Source organism: Zingiber officinale, chromosome 3B (assembly GCF_018446385.1).
Source record: "Zingiber officinale cultivar Zhangliang chromosome 3B, Zo_v1.1, whole genome shotgun sequence".
Taxonomy (NCBI): domain Eukaryota; kingdom Viridiplantae; phylum Streptophyta; class Magnoliopsida; order Zingiberales; family Zingiberaceae; genus Zingiber; species Zingiber officinale.
In genome coordinates, this window is record NC_055991.1 from 55873287 (window position 1) to 55899463 (window position 26177).

General features: G+C 42.0%; 7 non-coding genes and 10 pseudogenes across 7 annotated transcripts; all 17 read right to left on the reverse strand.

Annotated features, from left to right (window-relative positions):
* Positions 1-353: 353 nt before the first annotated feature.
* On the reverse strand, positions 354-472 carry LOC121968664 (annotated as a pseudogene).
* Positions 473-670: 198 nt separating this feature from the next.
* LOC121968663 lies at positions 671-789 on the reverse strand (annotated as a pseudogene).
* A 282-nt stretch (positions 790-1071) lies between these two features.
* On the reverse strand, positions 1072-1190 carry LOC121968683 (annotated as a pseudogene).
* Positions 1191-1895: 705 nt separating this feature from the next.
* LOC121968998 lies at positions 1896-2014 on the reverse strand. Its single transcript, XR_006108497.1, has one exon. It is a non-coding gene; the product is annotated as a 5S ribosomal RNA (ribosomal RNA).
* A 286-nt stretch (positions 2015-2300) lies between these two features.
* On the reverse strand, positions 2301-2419 carry LOC121968672 (annotated as a pseudogene).
* Positions 2420-3124: 705 nt separating this feature from the next.
* Positions 3125-3243, reverse strand: LOC121969000. The gene has a single exon (XR_006108499.1). It is a non-coding gene; the product is annotated as a 5S ribosomal RNA (ribosomal RNA).
* A 282-nt stretch (positions 3244-3525) lies between these two features.
* LOC121968675 lies at positions 3526-3644 on the reverse strand (annotated as a pseudogene).
* A 705-nt stretch (positions 3645-4349) lies between these two features.
* LOC121968674 lies at positions 4350-4468 on the reverse strand (annotated as a pseudogene).
* Positions 4469-15598: 11130 nt separating this feature from the next.
* On the reverse strand, positions 15599-15717 carry LOC121969001. The gene has a single exon (XR_006108500.1). It is a non-coding gene; the product is annotated as a 5S ribosomal RNA (ribosomal RNA).
* Positions 15718-16431: 714 nt separating this feature from the next.
* LOC121968678 lies at positions 16432-16549 on the reverse strand (annotated as a pseudogene).
* Positions 16550-16827: 278 nt separating this feature from the next.
* On the reverse strand, positions 16828-16946 carry LOC121968661. Its single transcript, XR_006108257.1, has one exon. It is a non-coding gene; the product is annotated as a 5S ribosomal RNA (ribosomal RNA).
* Positions 16947-17658: 712 nt separating this feature from the next.
* LOC121968682 lies at positions 17659-17776 on the reverse strand (annotated as a pseudogene).
* Positions 17777-18027: 251 nt separating this feature from the next.
* LOC121968670 lies at positions 18028-18148 on the reverse strand (annotated as a pseudogene).
* A 698-nt stretch (positions 18149-18846) lies between these two features.
* Positions 18847-18965, reverse strand: LOC121968679 (annotated as a pseudogene).
* A 288-nt stretch (positions 18966-19253) lies between these two features.
* Positions 19254-19372, reverse strand: LOC121968993. Its single transcript, XR_006108492.1, has one exon. It is a non-coding gene; the product is annotated as a 5S ribosomal RNA (ribosomal RNA).
* A 297-nt stretch (positions 19373-19669) lies between these two features.
* Positions 19670-19788, reverse strand: LOC121968844. The gene has a single exon (XR_006108374.1). It is a non-coding gene; the product is annotated as a 5S ribosomal RNA (ribosomal RNA).
* A 713-nt stretch (positions 19789-20501) lies between these two features.
* Positions 20502-20620, reverse strand: LOC121968971. Its single transcript, XR_006108473.1, has one exon. It is a non-coding gene; the product is annotated as a 5S ribosomal RNA (ribosomal RNA).
* Between the last annotated feature and the right edge of the window lie 5557 nt (positions 20621-26177).

Consider the following 26177-nt stretch of genomic DNA (forward strand, 5'->3'; position numbering starts at 1 on the left):
AAAAAAATCTAGTCATCCTGACCATTCAACTGGTTCCGGTCGATCTTAACCGTTCACTCAGATTTAATCTCATCAATTTATCACGATCCGAGGATGTAAAATTAACAAAGCGCTACCGCGAATCCTCAACCCTCCGCCCTCCCCCCGACGAAAAAACCTAAAAACAACAACAAACAAACAAACAAACAAACAAAAAATCAACCGTTAAATAATCAAACCAACACGGCTTCCCAGCGGTCTGCGCCACCTTCCGGGGGGATAGTCACATTAACATTTAAACAACCCGCGAAAAATAGGCCCGCTAATAACACAGTTTTATTACAAAAAAATAAAAAAAAAATATAAATAAAAATTAGGTGCAACACGAGGACTTCCCAGGGGGTCACCGATTCAAGTACTGCTCTTGCCCAAGCACGCTTAATTTCGAAGTTCTGATAGGATCCGGTTCATTAGTGCTGGTATGATCGCACCCATCCTTTCTCCCACACGCTCCATATTTAAACCGCCAACGGCCCTCGCGCGAATCAACCCTCCGCCGCCGCCCACCCTCCCCCCGACGAAACAACTAGACAACAAAAATTGGAAAATTAACATTTAAACAACCCACGAAAAATAGACCCGCTGATAACACATTTTTATTACAAAAAAATAAAAATATATAATAAAAAATTAGGTGCAACACGAGGACTTCCCAGGGGGTCACCGATCCAAGTACTGCTCTCGCCCAACCACGCTTAACTTCGAAGTCTTGATGGGATCCGGTGCATTAGTGCTGGTATGATCGCACCCATCCTTTCTCCCACAAGCTCCCTATTTAAACCGCCAACGGCCCTCGCGCGAATCAACCCTCCGCCGCCGCCCACCCTCCCCCCGACGAAACAACTAGACAACAAAAATTGGAAAATTAAAAGTTAAATAAACAAACCACCGCAGCTTCCCATGCGGTCACCACCGCCTTCCGGGGGAAGGGAACAAAAAAATAAATAAATAAATAACAAATAAACAACCCACGGAAAATAGACACACTAATAACACGTTTTTCTTAAAATAGTAATAATACTAAAATAAAAATAGGTGCAACACGAGCACTTCCTAGGGGATCACCCATCCTAGTACTGCTTTGGCCCAAGCCCGCTAAACTTCGGAGTTCTGATGGGATCTGACGCATTAGTGCTGATATGATCGCACCCATCCTTTCTACAACACTCTCCCGATTTAAACCGCCAACGGCCCTCGCGCGAATAAACCCTCCCGCAAGCAAACAGTACAACGCCTCCCGCTAAAAAAACAAATAAATAAATCAAGGTAACACACTAATAACTGTCATAATTATAAGTTGAAATCCAATCCATAAAAAACAAAAAGTACAATAACAAAACTCGCAATACGAATCCAACTCAATAAACATGATAAAAAATCAACAATTAACCATTGGATCAAATCTGAAGTGAACTGATTATAGGGCTCAGATATAATTAATTCTCGTCGTTCATCAAGATCTGGCTGATTCAAGTCAATCTGTTTAGATCTCCGATGATCAGAGCCGTTCATTAAGATCTAGTCATCCTGACCATTCTACAAGTTCCGGTCGATCTTGACCGTTCAATCAGATTTAATCTCATCAATTTACCACGATCCGAGGATGTAAAATTAACAAAGCGCTACCGCGAATCCTCAACCCTCCGCCCTCCCCCCGACGAAAAAACCTAAAAACAACAACAAACAAACAAACAAACAAAAAATCAACCGTTAAATAATCAAACCGACACGACTTCCCAGCGGTCTGCGCCACCTTCCGGGGGGATAGTCACATTAACATTTAAACAACCCACGAAAAATAGACCCGCTGATAACACATTTTTATTACAAAAAAATAAAAATATATAATAAAAAATTAGGTGCAACACGAGGACTTCCCAAGGGGTCACCGATCCAAGTACTGCTCTCGCCCAAGCACGCTTAACTTCGAAGTCTTGATGGGATCCGGTGCATTAGTGCTGGTATGATCGCACCCATCCTTTCTCCCACAAGCTCCCTATTTAAACCGCCAACGACCCTCGCGCGAATCAACCCTCCGCCGCCGCCCTCCCTCCCCCCGACGAAACAACCAGACAACAAAAATTGAGAAATTAAAAGTTAAATAAACAAACCACCGCAGCTTCCCATGCGGTCACCGCCGCCTTCCGGGGGAAGGGAACAAAAAAATAAATAAATAAATAAATAACAAATAAACAAGCCACGGAAAATAGACACACTAATAAGACATTTTTCTTAAAATAATAATAATACGAAAATAAACATTGTTGCAACACGAGCACTTCCCAGGGGATCACCCATCCTAGTACTGCTCTCGCCCAAGCCCGCTTAACTTCGGAGCTCTGATGGGATCTGGCGCATTAGTGCTGATATGATAGCACTCATCCTTTCTACCACAGTCTCCCGATTTAAACCGCCAACGGCCCTCGCGCGAATCAACCCTCCCGTAAGCAAACAGTACAACGCCTCCCGCTAAAAAAACAAATAAATAAATCAAGGTGACACACTGATAACTGTCATAATTATAAGTCGAAATTCAATCCATAAAAAACAAAAAGTACTATAACAAAACACGCAATACGAATCCAACTCAAAAAACATGATAAAAAATCAACAATTAACCATTGGATCAAATCTGAAGTGAACTGATCATAGGGCTCAGATATAATTAATTCTCGTCGTTCATCAAGATCTGGGTGATTCAAGTCAATCTGTGTAGATCTCTGATGATCAGAGCCGTTTATTAAGATCTAGTCATCCTGACCATTCAACTGGTTCCGGTCGATCTTAACCGTTCACTCAGATTTAATCTCATCAATTTACCACGATCCGAGGATGTAAAATTAACAAAGCGCTACCGCGAATCCTCAACACTCCGCCCTCCCCCCGACGAAAAAACCTAAAAACAACAACAAACAAACAAACAAACAAAAAATCAACCGTTAAATAATCAAACCGACACGACTTCCCAGCGGTCTACGCCACCTTCCGAGGGGATAGTCACATTAACATTTAAACAACCCACGAAAAATAGACCCGCTGATAACACATTTTTATTACAAAAAAATAAAAAAATATAATTAAAAATTAGGTGCAACACGAGGACTTCCCAGGGGGTCACCGATCCAAGTACTGCTCTCGCCCAAGCACGCTTAACTTCGAAGTCTTGATGGGATCCGGTGCATTAGTGCTGGTATGATCGCACTCATCCTTTCTCCCACAAGCTCCCTATTTAAACCGCCAACGACCCTCGCGCGAATCAACCCTCCGCCGCCGCCCTCCCTCCCCCCGACGAAACAACCAGACAACAAAAATTGAGAAATTAAAAGTTAAATAAACAAACCACCGCAGCTTCCCATGTGGTCACCGCCGCCTTCCGGGGGAAGGGAACAAAAAAATAAATAAATAAATAACAAATAAACAAGCCACGGAAAATAGACACACTAATAAGACATTTTTCTTAAAATAATAATAATACGAAAATAAACATTGTTGCAACACGAGCACTTCCCAGGGGATCACCCATCCTAGTACTGCTCTCGCCCAAGCCCGCTAAACTTCGGAGTTCTGATCGGATCCGACGCATTAGTGCTGATATGATCGCACCCATCCTTTCTACCACACTCTCCCGAGTTAAACCGCCAACGGCCCTTGCGCGAATCAACCCTCCCGCAAGCAAACAGTATAACGCCTCCCGCTAAAAAAACAAATAAATAAATAAAGGTAACGCACTAATAACTGTCATAATTATAAGTTAAAATCCAATCCATATAAAACAAGAAGTACAATAACAAAACTCGCAATACGAATCCAACTCAATAAGCATGATAAAAAATCAACAATTAACCATTGGATCAAATCTGAAGTGAACTGATCATAGGGCTCAGATATAATTAATTCTCGTCGTTCATCAAGATCTGGCTGATTCAAGTCAATCTGTTTAGATCTCCGATGATCAGAGCCGTTCATTAAGATCTAGTCATCCTGACCATTCTACTAGTTCCGGTCGATCTTGACCGTTCACTCAGATTTAACCTCAACAATTTACCACGATCCGAGGATGTAAAATTAACAAAGCGCTACCGTGAATCCTCAACCCTCCGCCCTCCCCCCGACGAAAAAACCTAAAAACAACAACAAACAAACAAACAAACAAACAAAAAATCAACCGTTAAATAATCAAACCGACACGGCTTCCTAGCGGTCTGCACCACCTTCCGGTGGGATAGTCACATTAACATTTAAACAACCCGCGAAAAATAGACCCACTGATAACACATTTTTATTACAAAAAAATATATATAATTAAAAATTAGGTGCAACACGAGGACTTCCCAGGGGGTCACCGATCCAAGTACTGCTCTCGCCGAAGCACGCTTAACTTCGAAGTTTTGTTGGGATCCAGTGCATAAGTACTGGTATGATCGCACCCATCCTTTCCCCCACACGCTCCCTATTTAAACCGCCAACGGCCCTCGCGCGAATCAACCCTCCACCGCCGCCCTCCCTCCCCCCGACGAAACAACCAAACAACAAAAATTGAAAAATTAAAAGTTAAATAAACAAACCACCGCAGCTTCCCATGCGGTCACCGCCGCCTTCCGGGGGAAGGGAACAAAAAAATAAATAAATAAATAAATAACAAATAAACAACCCACGGAAAATAGACACACTAATAACACGTTTGGTTTCATCAAGAACGAAGATGAACCTTGTGTCTACAAGAAGGTTGTAGGGGGCATAGTTGTCTTCCTCATATTGTATGTGGATGACATACTGCTCATTGGGAAGGACATCCCTATGCTTCAGTCTGTCAAGACATGGCTAGGGAGTTGCTTCTCAATGAAGGACTTAGGTGAAGCATCCCGCATTCTAGGGATACAGATCTATAGAGATAGATCTAAGAGATTGCTTGGCCTAAGTCAGAGTACATACATTGACAAGGTACTCCTTCGGTTTGCCATGCAGAACTCCAAGAAGGGATTTCTGCCGATGTCACATGGCATGAGTCTTTCGAAGACTCAAGGTCCCTCTTCTAGAGAGGAGAGAGACCGCATGGATCAGATCCCTTATGCCTCAGCCATAGGATCGATCATGTACGCCATGCTATGTACTCGACCTGATGTCTCGTATGCTTTGAGCATGACGAGCAAATACCAGTCAGATCCAGGTGAAAGTCACTGGATAGCGGTCAAGAATATTCTTAAGTACTTAAGAAGGAATAAAGAATATTTCTTGATATATGGAGGCAATGATGAGCTAGCTGTAAAGGGTTACAGTGATGCTAGCTTCCAGACTGACCAGGATGACTATAGATCGCAGTCAGGGTTCGTGTTTTGCATTAATGGTGGTGCTGTGAGCTGGAAGAGTTCGAAGAAGGACACAGTAGCTGATTCTATGACAGAGGCCGAGTATATTGCTACATCAGAGGCAGCAAAGGAGGCAGTTTGGATTCGCAAGTTCATCACTGAACTTGGGGTGGTTCCTAGCATTGCTAACTCTATTGAGCTCTATTGTGACAACAATGGAGTTATAGCACAGGCGAAGGAACCTCGCTCACACCAGCGGACCAAACACATACTACGGCACTTCCATCTCATTCGAGAGATCATCGAGAGAGGAGATGTGAAGATTTGCAGAGTACCTACAGAGGCTAACATCGCAGATCCCTTGACCAAGGCTTTGGCACAGAGGAAGCATGATGGTCACACTAGGTCATTTGGGCTTAGAGCTTACACTGATTGGCACTAGTGCTAGTGGAAGATTGTTAGCTAGAGCCCTAGAGCCAATCATTTGATGATTGTATTTTGGACTTGTTGTATCATATTCTATATAAATAAAGGAATTTGGTTTTTGGTTATTATACTTACTTGTATTGGTGCCAAATAAACTAAGTATAATAACGTCCTTGAGTAGACGGTTCTCACCTATATCAATCGGTTAGTTGAACCGATAGTGAGATGATATAGGGAACACTACTCTTAATCATTCCTAGTCGAGTATTAACATTCAGGGAGAATGTTAATGCAATAAGACTAGCATGTAGGTCAACTCGATGACTTGATCTCACAAGTCATGGATATAGAGATATCAAGTTGACACATGGGTATGCATTAGAGAATGTATACTGAATGACCCGCCATGAGAAAGTATCATGGATCGTTATATGAGTGTCATATACTTTCTCATGTGGCTATTAGTATGACTACTAGTCCTTAGACCTGAAGTCACCATGGATCCCTACATAAGGAGTTATGTACTTTGGTTTCGTCAAACGTCACCCGTAACTGGATGGACTATAAAGGCGATTACTGGGTATGTAATGAATTATGCAGAGGGATGTGAGTGATGTAGATGGGATCTATCCCTCCTATATGACGGGAGCGACATCGATATTCTTGATAGAGTGAGACCACGAAGTCCATGGCCATGCCCAAATGAGTCAATATAGGATATTGAGCTCATTTGATTGAGTGAGTCTGCTTAGAGTTCAAGATTTAGATTGATTAGAGGATAACACGGTCTATGCCTCATATTGATCAATCTAGATGTCTAGGATAGAAGGACACTTGTCATATATTGTGAGGAGTCACAATTAGGAGTCACAAGGTGATGTTGGATCTCAACATTCTTGTAACTTGGGTAGTAATGATGTATTGCTAGATACCGCTCATTACTTATGTTTCTAAATGAGTTTAGGGGCATTGCCAACGTTACAAGAACCTATTGGGTCACACACAAAGAACAAGTGGATGGAGATTAGATTCATATGATGAACCAAGAGGATTAGATTCATTTGATGAATCAAATTGGATTAAGAGTAATCCTAATTGGGCTAATTGAGTTGGACTCAAGTTTATTCATGTGTTCAATGAGTCTAATTTAGATTATGACTCATTGAATCAATTTAATTAAATGAATTAAATTCATTATATTAAATTGGCTTGAATTAAATGGTTGGATTAGATCAACCATGAGAGAGATTAAGTCAAGTTTGACTTGACTTGAGAGGAAGATAAAGAGTCAAGTTTGACTTGACTTTATGCCACCTCATTGGTGAGTTGGCATTAAGTGGACCAATGATGATGCTCCACATCATCATAGTTACTTAAGTGAAGTGCCACCTCATGGGAGTTACCAAGAGTTGTGACTCTTGGTATCCCATGGAGGTTACAAACCACTTAATTAGATGAAAAAAGAGTTTCATTTTTGCAAGTGTAACTCTCATTCAAGTGATCTTCCTCCTCCTAAGCTCTCTTCTTGCTCCCTCTCTTCTCTTGGTCGTGGGTTTCAAGCAAAGGAGAAGAAAGGAGAGTGAATCTAATCCAAGAAGAAAGGTTAGTGAAAGTCACATAGAGATTTTAGAGGAGTGTGTTCTCTTCTTTTCCTTTCTTATTCTTCCAATCCTACCCGAGAGCCCTAGAGAGTGCTAGCACACTTGTGGTGCTCTCTTCTCCATCCTTGAGTGTTAGAGAACACTTCTTGTTCGTGTGGATATCACTAGAGAGTTGTCTACGTTGACAACTTCGAGATCCGCCGTACCGTTGGACGAGTGGAATTTGCGAGGGCACGCTTCAAAGGTATAAAATGTTTTTCCTTTGTAGATCTACTGTTGATCATAGTTTGAAACTCGTACTCGTAATTTTGAAATCTATCCTTCGCACGAGATCCAGTGGCATGGGTGATTCGGGGTTTCCGCGACGCGAAAAGCAGTTTTCGTGGCCTGAAAAACCCAACAGTGGTAACAGAGCCATGTGCGAAGGCGTGTACGAGTTTGTTTTTGATTTTTTATGAAAAAATAGCTTCTGTGATTTTCTGTAAATTTAGGTTTTTTATAGTTTTTTATGGGTAATTTTCTCGTAGAAGCGAAGCACAAGTGTTTCGGCACTTGTAGGCTTCCGCTACCGGGAAGATTTTTCCAAAACAGCTTGGTTTCGCCCCAAATCTTTTTGGGACAGCGGGCTAAGGCGCTGTTAGATCGCAAAGGAACCCTCGCGATGGTTAGATCGCAGGTAGGGGCGCTGCCCCTGGCCCCGCAAGGGGATTCATTCCGCGATTGCGCCCGAAAACCGTTAAACGGAACCGCCGGGAAATTGTACTCGTAAAAATTGTAAAAATTATAGAAAAATTACAGAAAATTATAGAAATATATAATTTTGAATTATATATTATTTTTGTGATAGTCATGGCCCAAAGACCCAAATTGGATTTGGAAATGTGTTGTAATTCATAATACAACCTTCGTGCCGTTATGTGATGTGCGTGCTGTATTTATTTTATTTTATTTTCACGACCTGCGCGTCGTGCCTTTCTTTTATATTCTAGTTGTAAATTAGATTTAGACTCGAATGAAACTCAAGTTTCAAAATTGTAATGTAAATTTTGAAGTGGTGGAAGGTCCACACGAGACGGAGTTACGAGGAGGGTGCGAGCAACACAAGGTGGTCAAACGAAGAAGCTTGAGAAGCTGTTGACCTTAGGTTGACCATCTGATCTTCTCATTGGCTTGAGAAGATCGTAGTAGGGCCATGACATAATCACAAAATTATTTGATTAATTATTTAATTAATTATTTTGTGTGTATGTGATGCATGCTAGTTAATTAAGTAATTAATTAGTGCCTTGCGATTAGATTAGATCTAAATCGTGCACATGATGCACCCCACGATTAGATTAGATCTAAATCAAGTATTTGATATGCATCATCATTTAGATTAGATCTAAAACGCGTCAACTCGTAATGCCTACCATGCCGTGATACCTACCACTACCTCGATCGCATGTTGTTGTTGAATCTGCCAAAGCAGAGCAACGCATACTATCTTGGTAGGGCACGGAGGGACAATCTTGGTCCCGCCTATCAACGCATGGGTGAGTACAACTCAATTAGATTGAGTATTCCTAGTTAACTCGGTTGGATCGAGTATAACTATAGGCATTCTTCCAACGGTTGGAAAGATAGGTCAAAATCACATATATATTAACTCTCGGGAGTATTAGCCAAAGCTAACTCGAGTTTTAATATAAATGCGGATTTTGATCCTATAAATAAGAGTTGCATAGAGATGTAATTGGTAATCGTTACCTACCGATCATACTAAGTCTTGGGCGTATTAGCCAAAGCTAACTCAAGAGTTAGTATGATGTGGATCTTGTCCCACATGAATTATAGAATTCAGTGGGAGCATCATTTAGTTGAAGGCCTAATTAAATGATTTAAAGAATATGATATTTATTTTTGCATTTATTTCTGTTGTAGAATTTCCATGACGTCAAACACGAACAACTTCTCTCTGCGTTCTGTCCTTAAGAAGGACAAGCTCAACGGAGCAAATTTCCTGGACTGGTACAGGAACCTGAGAATAGTTCTCACCCAAGAACGTAAACTGTACGTTCTGGAGCAGCCCATTCCGGAGGCTCCTCCTGCCACTGCCATGCGAGCAGACCGAGATGCTTACAAGAAGCATCAAGATGACGCATTAGATGTGTCCTATCTTATGCTCGCGACCATGAACTCTGAGCTTCAGAAGCAACATGAGTTGATGGGCGCTTACGATATGGTTGAACATCTTTGTCACCTATATCAAGGACAAGCGAGGCACTGGAAGAGGAACTCCAAAGAATACCTGGAAGATCTTACGAAGAAGAGAAATAAGATTTCTACTTCAGGTATACATGTTATAGAAGTCAACCTCTCTATTTCTTCATCGTGGGTATTAGATACCGGATGTGCTTCGCACATTTGTACTAATGTACAAGCGCTGAGAAATAGTAGGGCATTGACGAAGGGTGAGGTAGACCTACGAGTAGGCAATGGAGCACGGGTTGTTACTATTGCTGTAGGAACTTACTATCTATCTCTGCCTTCTGGGCTTGTACTAGAATTAGATGATTGTTGTTATGTGCCTTCCTTGACTAAGAACATAATTTCAGTTTCTTGTTTGGACAAGAAAGGATTTTCGTTTATAATAAAGAACAAAAGTTGTTCCGTCTTTTTAAACGATATGTTCTATTGTAGTGCACCTCTGATAAACAGACTCTATATTCTAGACCTTGAGAGCCCTATCTATAACATAAATACCAAGAGGTTCAAGTCAAATGACATGAACCAAACCTACCTCTGGCACTGTCGCTTAGGTCATATAAATGACAAGCGTTTATCCCAGCTCCATAAGGATGGTTTGTTGGACTCATTTGATTTTGAATCATATGAGATATGCGAGTCATGCCTACGAGGCAAGATGACCAAGACTCCCTTTAGTCGGCACAGCGAGAGAGCAACTGATTTGTTAGGACTCATACATAGTGATGTATGTGGCCCTTTCAATGTTGCTGCTAGAGGCGGTTATAGATACTTCATCACATTTACTGATGACTTCAGTAGATATGGTTATGTGTACTTGGTGACACATAAGTCTGAATCCTTTGAAAAGTTCAAAGAATTCAAGAATGAAGTACAGAACCAGTTTGGCAAGAGTATTAAGATACTTCGATCCGATCGAGGTGGAGAATACCTTAGCCATGAGTTTCGTGACTATCTAGCAGAGTGTGGGATCATATCCCAACTCACTCCTCCTGGAACACCACAGTGGAATGGTGTATCCGAAAGGAGGAATCGTACCCTATTAGATATGGTGCGATCTATGATGAGTCACACAGATCTTCCGACATACCTTTGGGGTTATGCTTTAGACACGGCAGCTTTTATACTCAACCGAGTTCCATCCAAGGCCGTGATAAAGACACCATATAAGATATGGACTGGGAGAGATGTCCAGGTGTCTTTCATGAGGATTTGGGGCTGTGAGGCTTACGTTAGACATCAAGTCTCAGACAAGTTAGGACCCAAATCCGACGAGTCCTATTTTATTGGATATCCCAAGGAAACTAAGGGATATTACTTCTACATTCCCAGTCAGCACAAGGTAGTTGTGGCAAAGACTGGGGTCTTTCTAGAAAGGGACTTTGTTTCTAGAAAGACTAGTGGGAGCACGTTCGATCTTGAAGAAGTTCAAGATGCAAACAATAGCACTGAAGCCTCGATGGAAGTTGAACTGGAACCACAAAGTGTTGTGGATGATGTTGTTCCACAAGGGGTTGAGGAACAACAACCAGTTCAAGTAGGCATACCTCTTCGCAGATCTGATAGGGTACGTCGTCAGCCTGAGAGATACTCATTTCTCTTGTCTGATCATGATGACATTGTGCTCATAGAGGATGAGCCTACCACCTATCAGGAAGCTGTGATGAGACCAGATTCCGAGAAATGGCTAGAGGCCATGAGATCCGAAATGGAATCCATGTACACCAACTAAGTATGGACTTTGGTTGATCCACCTGAAGGGGTAAAACCCATTGGGTGTAAGTGGGTCTTTAAGAGAAAGACTAACATGGATGGACTTATCTATAAGGGTCGCTTGGTAGCTAAAGGTTTCAAGCAGATTCATGGTATTGACTATGATGAAACCTTTTCTCTAGTAGCGATGTTTAAGTCCATTCGGATCATGCTTGCTATTGCAGCCTACCATGACTATGAGATATGGCAGATGGATGTCAAAACCGCGTTTCTGAATGAAAACCTACTTGAGGATGTGTACATGACACAATATGAGGGTTTTGTAGATCCACAGCATACTAGCAGAGTATGCAAGCTGCATAGGTCCATTTATGGACTAAAGCAAGCTTCTCAGAGCTGGAATCTTCGATTCGATGATGCAATCAAACAGTTTGGTTTCATCAAGAATGAAGATGAACCTTGTGTCTACAAGAAGGTTGTAGGGGACATAGTTGTCTTCCTCATATTGTATGTGGATGACATACTGCTCATTAGGAAGGACATCCCTATGCTTCAGTCTGTCAAGACATGGCTAGGGAGTTGCTTCTCAATGAAGGACTTAGGTGAGGCATCCCGCATTCTAGGGATACAGATCTATAGAGATAGATCTAAGAGATTGCTTGGCCTAAGTCAGAGTACATACATTGACAAGGTACTGTTGGTTGCTACTCGGAAAGTCTAGAGGTTCCACTGTACAAAAATTTTGTACAAAGGTCTGAACCTTTTCCTAGCTACCATGTGTTCTTTTAAATTAAATATTGGATCGCCTGCGGAACTTAACTCGTTTGATCCAAAACTTAATCTATTTGTTCTTTTAGGTTTTGACTTGGATCTCCTGCGGAACTTAACACGTTCGACCCAAATCACCTTAAGTTATTAATTCCATTAAATATTAATTTCCATAATCGGTTCCCAGTACTAACGTGGCGAGGCACATGGCCTTCTTGGATATGGGAGCAACCACCACCGACTAGACAAAACCTTTTATAGAAATCTAATATTTAATTTCCTAAAATAACTTTAGGTTAACCAAAGAGAACAATCAAATCACAAGGAAAAGAAAAAACAAAAGAACACAACATCGAAAAACATATTCGAAATTCTAGAACGTAAGCCTCTTGTATTTGGTATTATTTCCATAAATAACTAGTATGATGCGGAAAGAAAAATTACTAGTTATATCTTGTAGAAAAAACCTCTTGATCTTCTACCGTATTCCTCTTCTAACCTCGGACGTTGTGTGGGCAACGATCTTCCGAGATGAGAAACCACCAACCACCTTCTTCTCCTCCTAGCTAGGTTCGGCCACAAAGAAAGAAGCTTCACCAAGGAAGAAAATCAAAACACTAACCAAGCTCCAAGAGATGCTCACTTCCTCTCCTTCTTCTTCTTCTTCTCCAAGTAGTATCCGGCCACCACAAGAGCTCCAAGGAAAGAGAGGGGTTCGGCCACCACAAGAGGAAGAGAGGGAAAGGATGATGGTCGGCCACAACACCAAGGAAAAGAGGGAGAGAAAATAATAGAGGTTGTATCTCATGAAGGCACCCCTACCCCTTCTTTTATATTCCTTGGCCTAAGCAAATTAGGAAATTTAATTACAATAAAATTTCCTTAATTTCCTTGACATGATTTAATTGAGAAAAATAAAATAAAATTTCCCCAATTGAAATCTTATGGCCGGCCACATCAATGAAATCAAATTGGACAAGTTTCAATCAACAATTAAAACTTCCTAATTTGTTTCCGGAAATTTTAAAATTAAAATTTCTCTTCAAAAATCTCTTCATGGTTGATAAAAGGCAATTTCTATAATTTTAATTTTACAACATGTGAATAATTTTTAGAGAGAAAATAAAATATCTCACCAATCTACAAATAAGGAAAGAGATCTAATCTCTTTCTTTAATCTTTTGTAGATCTTTTATAAGAGAGATATTTTAATTTAAATTCTCTTTAATAAATTATTTCTTTCACATAATAAAAATTAAAATTAAAATTCCTTTTTAATTTAATTTGGCCGGCCCCCACTAGCTTGGGTTCAAGCTAGGGCCGGCGACCCAATTTTATACCTAGGTCGGCCCTAGCTTGGTTCCCAAGCTAGCTTGGCCGGCCCCCTTTGGGTAGATATACAAGGTGGGTATAGGTGGGTATAGTACTCTATAAATAAGAGGCTACGATAGGGACCGAGAGGAGGAATTGGTTTTGGTCTCCCGATAAAATTAAGCATCCCGTGTTCGCCCCGAACACACAACTTAATTTTATCAATAATAATTCATTCCACTAGAGAACTATTAATGAACTACCGCACCAATCCCAAATTACATTTTTTGGGCTCCTTCTTATTATGAGTGTGTTAGTCTCCCTGTGTTTAAGATATCGAATGTCCACTAATTAAGTGAGTTACTGACAACTCATTTAATTAATATCTAAATCCAAGAGTAGTACCACTCAACCTTATCATCATGTCGGACTAAGTCCACCTGCAGGGTTTAACATGACAATCCTTATGAGCTCCTCTTGGGGACATTATCAACCTAGTATCTCTAGGACACAGTTTCCTTCTATAATCAACAACACACACTATAAGTGATATCATTTCCCAACTTATCGGGCTTATTGATTCATCGAACTAAATCTCACCCATTGATAAATTAAAGAAATAAATATCAAATATATATGCTTGTTATTATATTAGGATTAAGAGCACACACTTCCATAATAACTGAGGTTTTTGTTCCTTTATAAAGTCAGTATAAAAGAAACGACCTCAAATGGTCCTACTCAATACACTCTAAGTGTACTAGTGTAATTATACAGTCAAGATAAACTGATACCTAATTACACTACGACCTTCTAATGATTTGTTCCTTTCCATTTTGGTCGTGAGCTACTGTTTATAATTTATAAGGTACTGATAACATTATCTTCTGCATGTGACACCACGTGCTATGTTATCTACAATATAAATTAATTGAACAACAACAAACAAATGTAGATAATTTGACCAAATGTGATTCTTTATTCAAAACAAATGTTACCAAAAGCTTAGGCTTTCAGTATACACTCCAACAGGTACTCCTTCGGTTTGCCATGCAGAACTCCAAGAAGGGATTTCTGCCGATGTCACATGGCATGAGTCTTTCGAAGACTCAAGGTCCCTCTTCTAGAGAGGAGAGAGACCGCATGGATCAGATCCCTTATGCCTCAGCCATAGGATCGATCATGTACGCCATGCTATGTACTCGACCTGATGTCTCGTATGCTTTGAGCATGACGAGCAGATACCAGTCAGATCCAAGTGAAAGTCACTGGATAGCGGACAAGAATATTCTTAAGTACTTAAGAAGGACTAAAGAATATTTCTTGATATATGGAGGCAATGATGAGCTAGCTGTAAAGGGTTACAGTGATGCTAGCTTCCAGATCGACCAGGATGACTATAGATCACAGTCGGGGTTCGTGTTTTGCATTAATGGTGGTGCTGTGAGCTAGAAGCATTAGTGCTGATATGATCGCACCCATCCTTTCTACCACACTCTCCCAATTTAAACCGCCAATGGCCCTCGCGCGAATCAACCCTCCCGCAAGCAAACAGTACAACGCCTCCCGCTAAAAAAACAAATAAATAAATCAAGGTGACGAACTGATAACTGTCATAATTATAAATCGAAATCCAATCCATAAAAAACAAGAAGTACTATAACAAAACACGCAATACGAATCCAACTCAATAAACATGATAAAAAATCAACAATTAACCATTGGATCAAATCTGAAGTGAACTGATCATAGGGCTCAGATATAATTAATTCTCGTCGTTCATCAAGATCTGGCTGATTCAAGTCAATCTGTGTAGATCTCCGATGATCAGAGCCGTTCATTAAGATCTAGTCTTCCTGACCATTCAACTGGTTCCGGTCGATCTTGACCGTTCACTCAGATTTAATCTCATCAATTTACCACGATCCGAGGATGTAAAATTAACAAAGCGCAACCGCGAATCCTCAACCCTCCGCCCTCCCCCCGATGAAAAAACCTGAAAACAACAACAAATAAACAAACAAAAAAAAAAATCAACCGTTAAATAATCAAACTGACACGGCTTCCCAGCGGTCTGCGCCACCTTCCGGGGGGATAGTCACATTAACGTTTAAACAACCCGCGAAAAATAGACCCGCTGATAACACATTTTTAATACAAAAAAATAAAAAATATATAAATAAAAATTAGGTGCAACACGAGGACTTCCAAGGGGGTCACCCATCCTAGTACTGCTCTCGCCCAAGCCCGCTTAACTTCGGAGTTCTGATGGGATCCGGCGCATTAGTACTTATAAGATCGCACCCATCCTTTGTACCACACTCTCCCGATTTAAACCGCCAACGGCCTTCGCACGAATCAACCCTCCCGCAAGCAAACAGTACAACGCCTCCTGCTAAAAAAACAAATAAATAAATCAAGGTAACGCACTGATAACTATCATAATTATAAGTTGAAATCCAAACCACAAAAAACAAGAAGTACTGTAACAAAACTCGCAATACGAATCCAACTCAATAAATATGATAAAAAATCAACAATTAATCATTGGATCAAATCTGAAGTGAACAGATCATAGGGCTCAGATATAATTAAATCTCGTCGCTCATCAAGATCTGGCTTATTCAAGTCAATCTATGTAGATCTCCGATGATCAGAGCCGTTCATTAAGATCTAGTCATCCTGACCATTCAACTAGTTCCGGTCGATCTTGACCGTTCACTCAGATTTAATCTCAACAATTTACCACGATCCAAGGATGTAAAATTAACAAAGCGCTACCGCGAATCCTCAACCCTCCGCCCTCCCCCCAACGAAAAAACCTGAAAACAACAACAAACAAACAAACAAACAAACAAAATCAACCCTTAAATAATTAAACCAACTCGACTTCCCAGCGGTCTGCGCCACCTTCCGGGGGGATAGTCACATTAACATTTAAACAACCCGCGAAAAATAGACCCGCTGATAACACATTTTAATTACAAAAAAATAAAAAAAATATAAATAAAAATAAAAAATAGGTGCAAGACGAGGACTTCCCAGGGGTCACCCTTCCTAGTACTGCTCTCTCCCAAGCACGCTTAACTTCGAAGTTCTGAAGGAATCCGGTGCATTAGTGCTGATATGATCGCAACCATCCTATCCCCCACACACTCGCTATTTACACCGCCAACGGCTCTTGCGCGAATCAACCCTCCGCCGCCGCCCTCCCTCCCCCGACGAAACAACCCGACAACAAAAATCGAAAAATTAAAAGTTAAATAAACAAACCACCGCAGCTTCCCATGCGGTCGCCGCCGCCTTCCGGGGGAAGGGAACAAAAAAATAAAAAAATAACAAATAAACAACCTCCGAAAAATAGACACACTAATAACACATTTTTTCTTAAAATAATTATAATACTAAAATAAAAATAGGTGCAACACGAGGAATTCCCAGGGGATCACCCATCCTAGTACTGCTTCCCCCCAAGCACGCTTAACTTCGGAGTTCTGATGGGAACCGATGCATTAGTGCTGGTATAATCGCACCCATCCTATCTACCACACTCTCCCTATTTAAACCGCCAACGGCCCTTGCGAGAATCAACCCTCCCGTAAGTAAACAGTACAACTCCTCCCGCTAAAAAAACAAATAAATAAATCATGGTGACGCACTGATAACTGCCATAATTATAAGTTGAAATCCAATCCATAAAAAACAAGAAGTATTATAACAAAACTCGTAATACGAATCCAACTCAATAAACATGATAAAAAATCAACAATTAACCATTGGATCAAATCTGAAGCGAACTGATCATAGGGCTCAAATATAATTAATTCTCGTCGTTCATCAAGATCTGGCTGATTCAAGACAATCTGTGTAGATCTTCGATTATCAGAGTCATTCAATAAGATCTAGCCATCCTGACCATTCAACTAGTTCCGACCGATCTTAACCGTTCACTCAGATTTAATCTCATCAATTTACCACGATCTGAGGATGTAAAATTATCGAAGCGCTACCGCGAATCCTCAACCCTCCGCCATCCCCCCGACGAAAAAACCTGAAAATAACAACAAACAAACAAAAAAAAAAAATCAACCGTTAAATAATCAAACCGTCACGACTTCCCGGCGGTCTGCGCCACCTTCCGTGGGGATTGTCACATTAACATTTAAACAACCCGTGAAAAATAGACCCGCAGATAACACAATTTTATTAAAATATATATATATATATATATATATATATATATAAATTAGGTGCAACACGAGGACTTCACAGGGGGTCACCCATCCTAGTACTACTCTCGCCCAAGCACGCTTAACTTCGTTGTTCTGATGGGGTCCGATGCATTATGCTGGTATGATCGAACCAATCCTTTCCCACACTCGCTACCTATTTAAACTGTCAACGGCCATCACGCGAAAAAACCAAACAACAAAAATTGAAAAATTAAAAGTTAAATAAACAAACCACCGCAGCTTCACATGCGGTCACCGCCGCATTCCGGGGGAAGGGAATAAAATAAATAAATAAATAAATAAATAACAAATAAACTACCCACAGAAAATAGACACACTAATAACAAGTTTTTCTTAAAATAATAATAATACAAAAATAAAAATTAAGTGTAAAACGAGGACTTCCCAAGGGGTCACCCATCCTAGTACTATTCTCACCCAAGCACGCTTAACTTCGGAGTCCTGATGGGATCCAGTGCGTTAGTGCTGGTATAAGAGTACTCATCCTTTCTACCACGCTCTCCATATTTAATCCGCCAACGGCCCTCGCGCGAATCAACCCTCCCGTAAGCAAACAGTACAACGCCTCCCGCTAAAAAAACAAATAAATAAATCAAGGCAACGCACTGATAACTACCATAATTAAAAGTTAAAATCCAATCCATAAAAAACAAGAAGTTCTATAGCAAAACTCGCAATACAAACCCAACTCAATAAACAAGATAAAAAATCAACAATTAACCATTGGATCAAATCTGAAGTGAACTGATCATAGGGCTCATATATAATTAATTCTCGTCGTTCATCATGATCTGGCTGATTCAAGTCGATCTGTGTAGACCTCCAATGATCAGAGTCGTTCATTAAGATCTAGCCATCCTGACAATTCAACTAGTTCCGACCGATCTTGACCGTTCACTCAGATTTAATCCAATCAATTTACCACGATCCGAGGATGTATAATTAACGAAGCGCTACCGCGAATCCTCAACCCTCCGCCATCCCCACGATGAAAAAACCTGAAAACAACAACAAACAAACAAACAAAAAATCAACCGTTAAATAATCAAACTGTCGCGGCTTCCCGGCGGTCTACGCCAACTTCCGGGGGGATATTCACATTAACATTTAAATAATCCGCGAAAAATAGACCCGCTGATAACACATTTTTATTACCAAAAAAACATAAATAAAAATAAAAATTAGGTGCAACACAAGGACTTCCCAGGGGGTCACCCATCCTTGTATTGCTCTCGCCCAAGTACGCATAATTTCGGAGTTCTGAAGGGATCCTGTGCATTAGTAGTGGTATGATCGCACCCATCCTTTCTCCCACACGCTCCCAATTTAAACCGCCAACGACCCTCGCGCGAATCAACCCTCCACCGCCTCCCTCCCTCCCCCCGACGAAACAACCAGACAAAAAAATTCGAAAAATTAAAAGTTAAATAAACAAACCACCGCAGCTTCCCATGCGGTCGCCGCCGCCTTCCGGGGGAAGGGCACACAAAAATAAATAAATAAAAATTAACAAATAAACAACTCACGGAAAATAGACACACTAATAACACATTTTTCTTAAAATAATAATAATAATACTTAAATAAAAATAGGTGCAACACGAGAACTTCCCAGGGGGTAACTCATCCTAGTACTGCTCTCGCCCAAACACGCTTAACTTCGGAGTTCTGATGGGATCCGATGCATTAGTGCTGGTATGATCGCAGCCAACCATTCTACCACACTCTCCCTATTTAAACCGCCAACGGCCCTCGCGCGAATCAACCCTCCGCCGCCGCCGCCCTCCCTCCCCCCGACGAAACAACCAGACAACAAAAATCGAAAAATTAAAAGTTAAATAAACAAACCACCGCAGCTTCCCATGCGGTCGTCGCCGCCTTTTCCGGGGGAAGGGAACGCAAAATTAAATAAATAAAAAATTAACAAATAAACAACCCACGGAAAATAGACACACTAATAACACGTTTTTCTTAAAATAATAATAATAATAATACTAAAACAAAAATATGTGCAACACGAGGACTTCCCAGGGGGTCACCCATCCTAGTACTGCTCTCGCCCAAGCACGCTTAACTTCGGAGTTCTGATGGGATCCGGTGCATTAGTGCTGGTATGATCGCACTCATCCTCTCTACCACGCTCTCCCTATTTAAACCGCCAACGGCCCTCGCACGAATCAACCCTCCCGCAAGCAAACAGTACAACGCCTCCCGCTAAAAAAACAAATAAATAAATCAAGGCGACGCACTGATAACTGCCATAATTATAAGTTGAAATCCAATCCATAAAAAACAAGAACTACGATAACAAAACTCGCAATACGAATCCAACTCAATAATCATGATAAAAAAAAATCAACAATTAACCATTGGATCAAATCTGAAGCGAACTGATCATAGGGCTCAGATATAATTAATTCTCGTCGTTCATCAAGATCTGGCTGATTCAAGTCAATCTGTGTAGATCTCCGATGATCAGAGCCGTTCATTAAGATCAGAGCCGTCCTGACCATTCAACTAGTTCCGGCCGATCTTGACCGTTCACTCAGATTTAAACTCATCAATTTACCACGATCCGAGGATGTAAAATTGACGAAGCGCTACCGCGAATCCTCAACCCCCCGCCCTCCCCCCGACGAAAAAAACCTGAAAACAACAACAAACAAACAAACGAACAAAAATCAACCGTTAAATAAACAAACTGTCGCCGCTTCCCGGCGGTCTGCGCCACCTTCCGGGGATCCGGATAGTCACATCAACATTTAATCAACTCGCGAAAAATAGACCCGCTGATAACACATTTTTATTACCAAAAAAAATATAAATAAAAATAAAAATTAGATGCAACACGAGGACTTCCCAGGGGGTCACACATCCTAGTACTGCTCTCGCCCAAGCACGCTTAACTTCGGAGTTCTGATGGGATCCGGTGCATTAGTGCTAGTATGATCGCACCCATCCTTTCTCCCACACGCCCCCTATTTAAACCGCCAACGGCCCTCGCGCGAATCAACCCTCCGCCGCCGCCCTCCCTCCCCCCGACGAAACAACCAGACAAGCAAAATGGAAAAATTAAAAGTTAAATAAACAAACCACCGCAACTTCCCATGCGGTCGCCGCCGCCTTCCGGCGGAAGGGAACACAAAATTAAATAAATAAAAAATTAATAAATAAATAACCCAAGGAAAATAGACACACTAATAACACGTTTCGACGATCTTCTCGCGTCTATGCGTTCCACTCGCGGAGGGGAGCGTCCCCATATCCAAGATGTCACCGGAAGAAGCCCTTGGAACCCTAGGGATGGAGCCCTAGGCGTGCTTGTGGTTGACGCCGAGAAGGGGAACGGAAGAAGAGAGGGCGGCGTGATTAGGGTGAAGGAGAGGAGAAGTTGCGTTAAAAAAAATATCAAACTCCTCACTTAATTCCCTTTTTATATTAAGTGATAATTTCGGCCCAACTTACACATAAATATTATTGGTCCCCTTTCCTTTCAGCACGGCCCTGCTGGGTTCACTTGGTTACTAAAGCTATCTATAAGACATAGGGCCTCATAGGTCTCGGGTTCAATTCCCGCGTAGGCTATTTCACGATTCTATTTATTTTTGCTATTTCTGCTACCCTAAAAATTCTGTAAAAATATCCTAAAATTCGAGAAAAATACTAGGATATTTATAAAAGTATTTCAAGAATTTTCGAGCATTACAATCCCCCATACCTTATAAAAAGTTCTTGCTCGAACATAGAATAACTCTGGGTACTTCTGTCTCATACTGGCTTCTGTCTCCCAAGTTGCCTCTTCTGCTGTGTGATTTTGCCAAATAACTTTTTCTAATGGTACCTCCTTGTTCCGCAATTTCTTAACTGCTCGGTCTATTATTTGAATAGGCCGACTATCATAGCTGAGGTCTTCGCGGACTGGTACCGACTGGGGCTAATCACCTGGGTGGCATCTGGGATATGTTTCTTCAGCATAGAGACATGAAATACATTATGGATGGCTGACATCTCCTGTGGTAGCTCTAGCTCATATGCTACCTAGTGATAAGGTATGGTCCCACATATCTGGGACTTAGTTTGCCCTTCTTCCCAAAACGCATTACTCCCTTCATGGGAGCCACTCTGAAGAATACTGAATCCCCAGCTGAAAACTCTAATGGTCTGCGCCGTGTATCAGCATAGCCCTCTGGCGGATCTGCTGTATAGCTGCTGTGGTATCTGCTACTAGATCTGTCTGAAGTTCTAGTTCTTTCTGTTCACCACTCTCATACCAGCAGATTGGAGATCTACACCTCCGCCCATAGAGAGCCTCGTAAGGTGTCATACCGATAGTGGCCTGATAGCTATTGTTGTATGTAAATTCTGCTAAACTCAGATATTTGTACCAACTTCCCTTGAAGTGTAGGGCACATGCGCGGAGCATATCTTCAAGTACCTGATTTACTCGCTCCGTCTGACCATCTGTCTGAGGATGGAAAGTTGTACTGAATTTTAACTTCGTGTCCAATGCTGACTGTACACACTCCCAGAAGTGTGATGTGAATCAGCTGTCTCTGTCTGAAATAATGGTCCGTGGGACTCCATGTAGTCTGACGATCTCCTTGAGATACAACTGAGCTAGCTGTTCCATGGAGTAGGATATCCTGATAGCTAAGAAGTGGGCTGATTTAGTTTACCTGTCAACTATTACCCAGATGGCATCGAAACCATTTGTGGTTCTGGGTAGTCCCACTATGAAATCCATAGAAATGTCTTCCCACTTCCATTCTGGGATCTGGATAGGCTGCAGGACTCCTCCTGGTCTCTGGTGTTCTGCCTTGACCCTCTGACAGGTCAGACAAGTGCTAACGTATCTAGCGATGTCTCTTTTCATCTCGGGCCACCAAAAACGTTTCTTCATGTCCTGGTACATCTTGGTGGAACCTGAATGCATCGCATAAGGAGTCCTGTGAGCCTCGTCTAAAATCTTCTTCTTTAGTTCCTCCTGATCTGGAACACAGAGTATGTCACCGAAGTATAATACCCCACTATCGGACACTCTGAATTCTCTACTTTCTGATTCTGCTAACCCTTGCTTGATTTTCTGAATTTCAGGATCCTGTCCCTGAGCTGTATGGATATCACCAAGCAAGGTGGATTCTAATGTCATAGTAGAGAGTTGTCCAACTATGAGTTCGAGACCAAAATCTGTGATCTCTCTCTGTAGGGGCGGTGACATGGCTGCTAGGGATCGTAAGGTAGCATCGGACTTTCTGCTAAGTGCGTCTGCCACCTTATTAGCTTTTCCTGAGTGGTAGAGGATGTCTATGTCGTAGTCTTTGACCAGCTCTAGCCATCTACGATGTCGCATATTCAGATCCTTCTGAGTGAAGAAGTACTTCAGACTCTGATGATCTGTATATACTCTACACTGAGCTCCATATAAGTAATGTCTCCAAATTTTGAGAGCGAACACTACTGCTGCAAGCTCGAGGTTATGAGTAGGGTAGTTCCTCTCATAATCCTTGAGTTGTCTGCCATTTTGTATCAGTACTGCTCCTAATCCCAACTTAGAGGCATCACTATAAATATCAAAGATGTCTGTGTTTTCTGGTAGAGTCAAAATGGGAGCACTGGTCAATCTCCTCTTTAACTCGCTGAAGCTGTTCTCACAGTCCCCTGTCCACTGAAATTTTTTGTTCTTCCTGGTGAGAGCTGTCAGTGGGGAGGCTATCCTGGAGAAGTCCTCTACAAACTTTCTGTAATAACCTGCTAGTCCCAAAAAGCTCCTGATCTCACTGGCGTTCTTGGGTCTTTTCCAGTTACTCACAGCTTCTATTTTACTGGGGTCTACCATGATACCATCCTTTGAGATGATGTAACCCAGGAAGGACACCTGATCTAACCAAAATTCACATTTCGTGAACTTGGCGTACAACTGGTTCTGCTGAAGGGTCTTCAATACTATCTTCAGGTGCTCTGCGTGTTCTTCCTGAGTTCCGGAATAGATAAGAATGTCATCGATAAACACGATAACAAATCTATCTAAGCAGTCCCTGAATACTCTGTTCATGAGGTTCATAAAAGTAGCTTGAGCATTTGTCACGCCAAAGGGCATGACTACGAACTCGTAGTGTCCGTATCTCGTCCTGAATGTTGTCTTGGGTATATCCCCTTCTTTAACTTTCACCTGATGATAACCTGATCTGAGGTCTATCTTAGAGAACAATGTTGCTCCCTTTAGCTGATCGAACAGGTCATCTATTCTGGGAAGAGGATACCTGTTCTTGATGGTGACTTGGTTGCATCGAGTAGTTAGATTCGACTCCCTCCTTCTTCTTCACGAACAATACAAGGCGCCCCCATGGTGAGTGACTAGGGCGATGAAACTTTGTCAACCAGAATTGCTCCTCAAGTTCCTTCATTCTGCTGGGTCATGCGATAAGGTGCCTTGAGATAAGATTTGTCACCGGAATGAGCTCTATCTCGAATTTAATCTCCTGCGGTGCTAGGCACAGGTAACTCTTCAGGAAAGCTGGGTAGTCCCATACGACTCGGACCTCTCCTGTTCATGTTGGTCCTTGTCTTGACCGCATTGACTACATGCGCTAAAAATCCGTGCATCCCGAATCTAACAATTTCAGTGCCTTGAGAGAAATTTCTTGGCCTTTCTCTTTGGTTCTCGATGTACTCGATGCACTGCTTCAAGTTGGAATATGACTTTCTGTTTACGACGCACCGTATCGATCGAAAGTCCATTCCAAGGATGACATCATAATCGATCATATCTAGCACTATCGGATCACAAAAGAGTTCTCTGCGCTATAATGATCGCACCGCCGGAGGCGGTGCGTGGACACCATGAATCTCTCAAGGTAGTGTTGTCAAAAGCCACCACGGAGTACCTGCGAGGTATCGCTAACTTTCGGAAAATGCCTAGATACATAAGAATGGGTTGCCCCGATGTCGAATAAGACAGTTGTACTTTTTCGTAAAAATACCGATCGACATGTAATAATAGCGAGGCATTCGCCACGTCCTCTCGTTAAGGAGTAGATCCTTGCATTAGTCATAGCCGGAGGGCTTCTAGTCCATCTCCGGTGATGTGGACCATCTAAAGCGGCACATGCATGTGTAGTCATCGGCTTGCCTCCACACTTGCTGTGGTTGAGGAAGACTTGTCTTGTTCGGCATTGCTTAGCCATATGCCCTTCTTGTCCACATTCAAAGCATCCCTGTGCCCTTGCGACAAACTCCTAGGTGAAATTTCCCACATAGCACATTTGGGATAACTAGGCTATTCGGGTGGTCCTCCCTTTGGGTAACTCCTGTTTACGCTTGTTCTGGAGTTCCCTTTCCGCTAGAGCGTGGCTCTGTTGTTTCGAGTACCGAGCCTCCTTGCCCTTTGACTCGGGAGGACTGCCTGCTTCACGCTGATATTCCGTAGTGCTCGGTGGTCGAGCACTATTGACTAATTCTTCGGTGGTTTGCGGCCTATGAATGCCGCCGACCACGTTCATTGCTATCCCGGCCCGGATCTTGAGCATCAACGACTCATTCTTTTCCTGTTGACTAGTTCGGGTATGAGACGAGTACCTATTGAATTTCTTCACGGCTTCCTCCACTGATAGGTTGCCTTGACGAAACTCAATGAACTCGTCGTAGTGACGGTTTGTGACCCGCATGTGAAAGAACTCCTCGAAGAATTCTTTCTCGAAGTCCGCCCATGTCATCTGGTTCACTGGGCGCTTCGCTCTAATTCTCTTCCACCACATACATGCATCTCCTGTCAAGCAGAAGGAGGCGCACTTCACCTTTTTATGCTCTGGCCAGTCCAGAAGCTCCATCGTACTCTCCAGTGTTTTGAACCAGGCTTGGGCATCCCATGGTTCACTGGTGCCTGAGAAGTTCTCGGACTTAACTCTCTGCCACTAGATCAGATAGGCTTCTCTCTTTGCCTCTGCTGCTGGGGCTACTGATGCTGTAGGTTGGACTGGTGGAACCTTTATAACTACTGGTGTAACGCCCGAAAATTCTCAAACTTGCATTAGAATTATTCTATGATTTTTCTGGAATTTTTAGATATTTTTCCGGAATTTTCCGAGTAGCGGAAGTAGCAAAAATAATTAGAAGAATAAAAAGGCTTAAGCGGGAGTCGAACCCGGGACCTCTCGGGTCCGCTAAACCTTTAGTTAGCCTTAGTAACCGGTGAACCCAGCAGGGCCGTGCTGAAAGAGAAGGGAAACATTTATATTTATATTTGAGTTGGGCCTAGTTACCCACTTAATATAAATAGGAAAACATAAGTTGGTTTGGTTTATTTTGGGAGTTTGGTTCGGCAACTTCTCCTTCACCCTAACCTCACCGACGCCACCCCTCCTTCCTTTCCTTCTCTCGGCGCCAACACCCAAACAACCTAGGGTTCTCTCCCTAGGGTTCTCTCCCTAGGGTCCCAAGGTCACTTTCCGGCGACGATTTCAGCACGAGGACATTCCCCTCCGCGAGTAGAGCACGTGGACGCGAGCGAATCGTCGA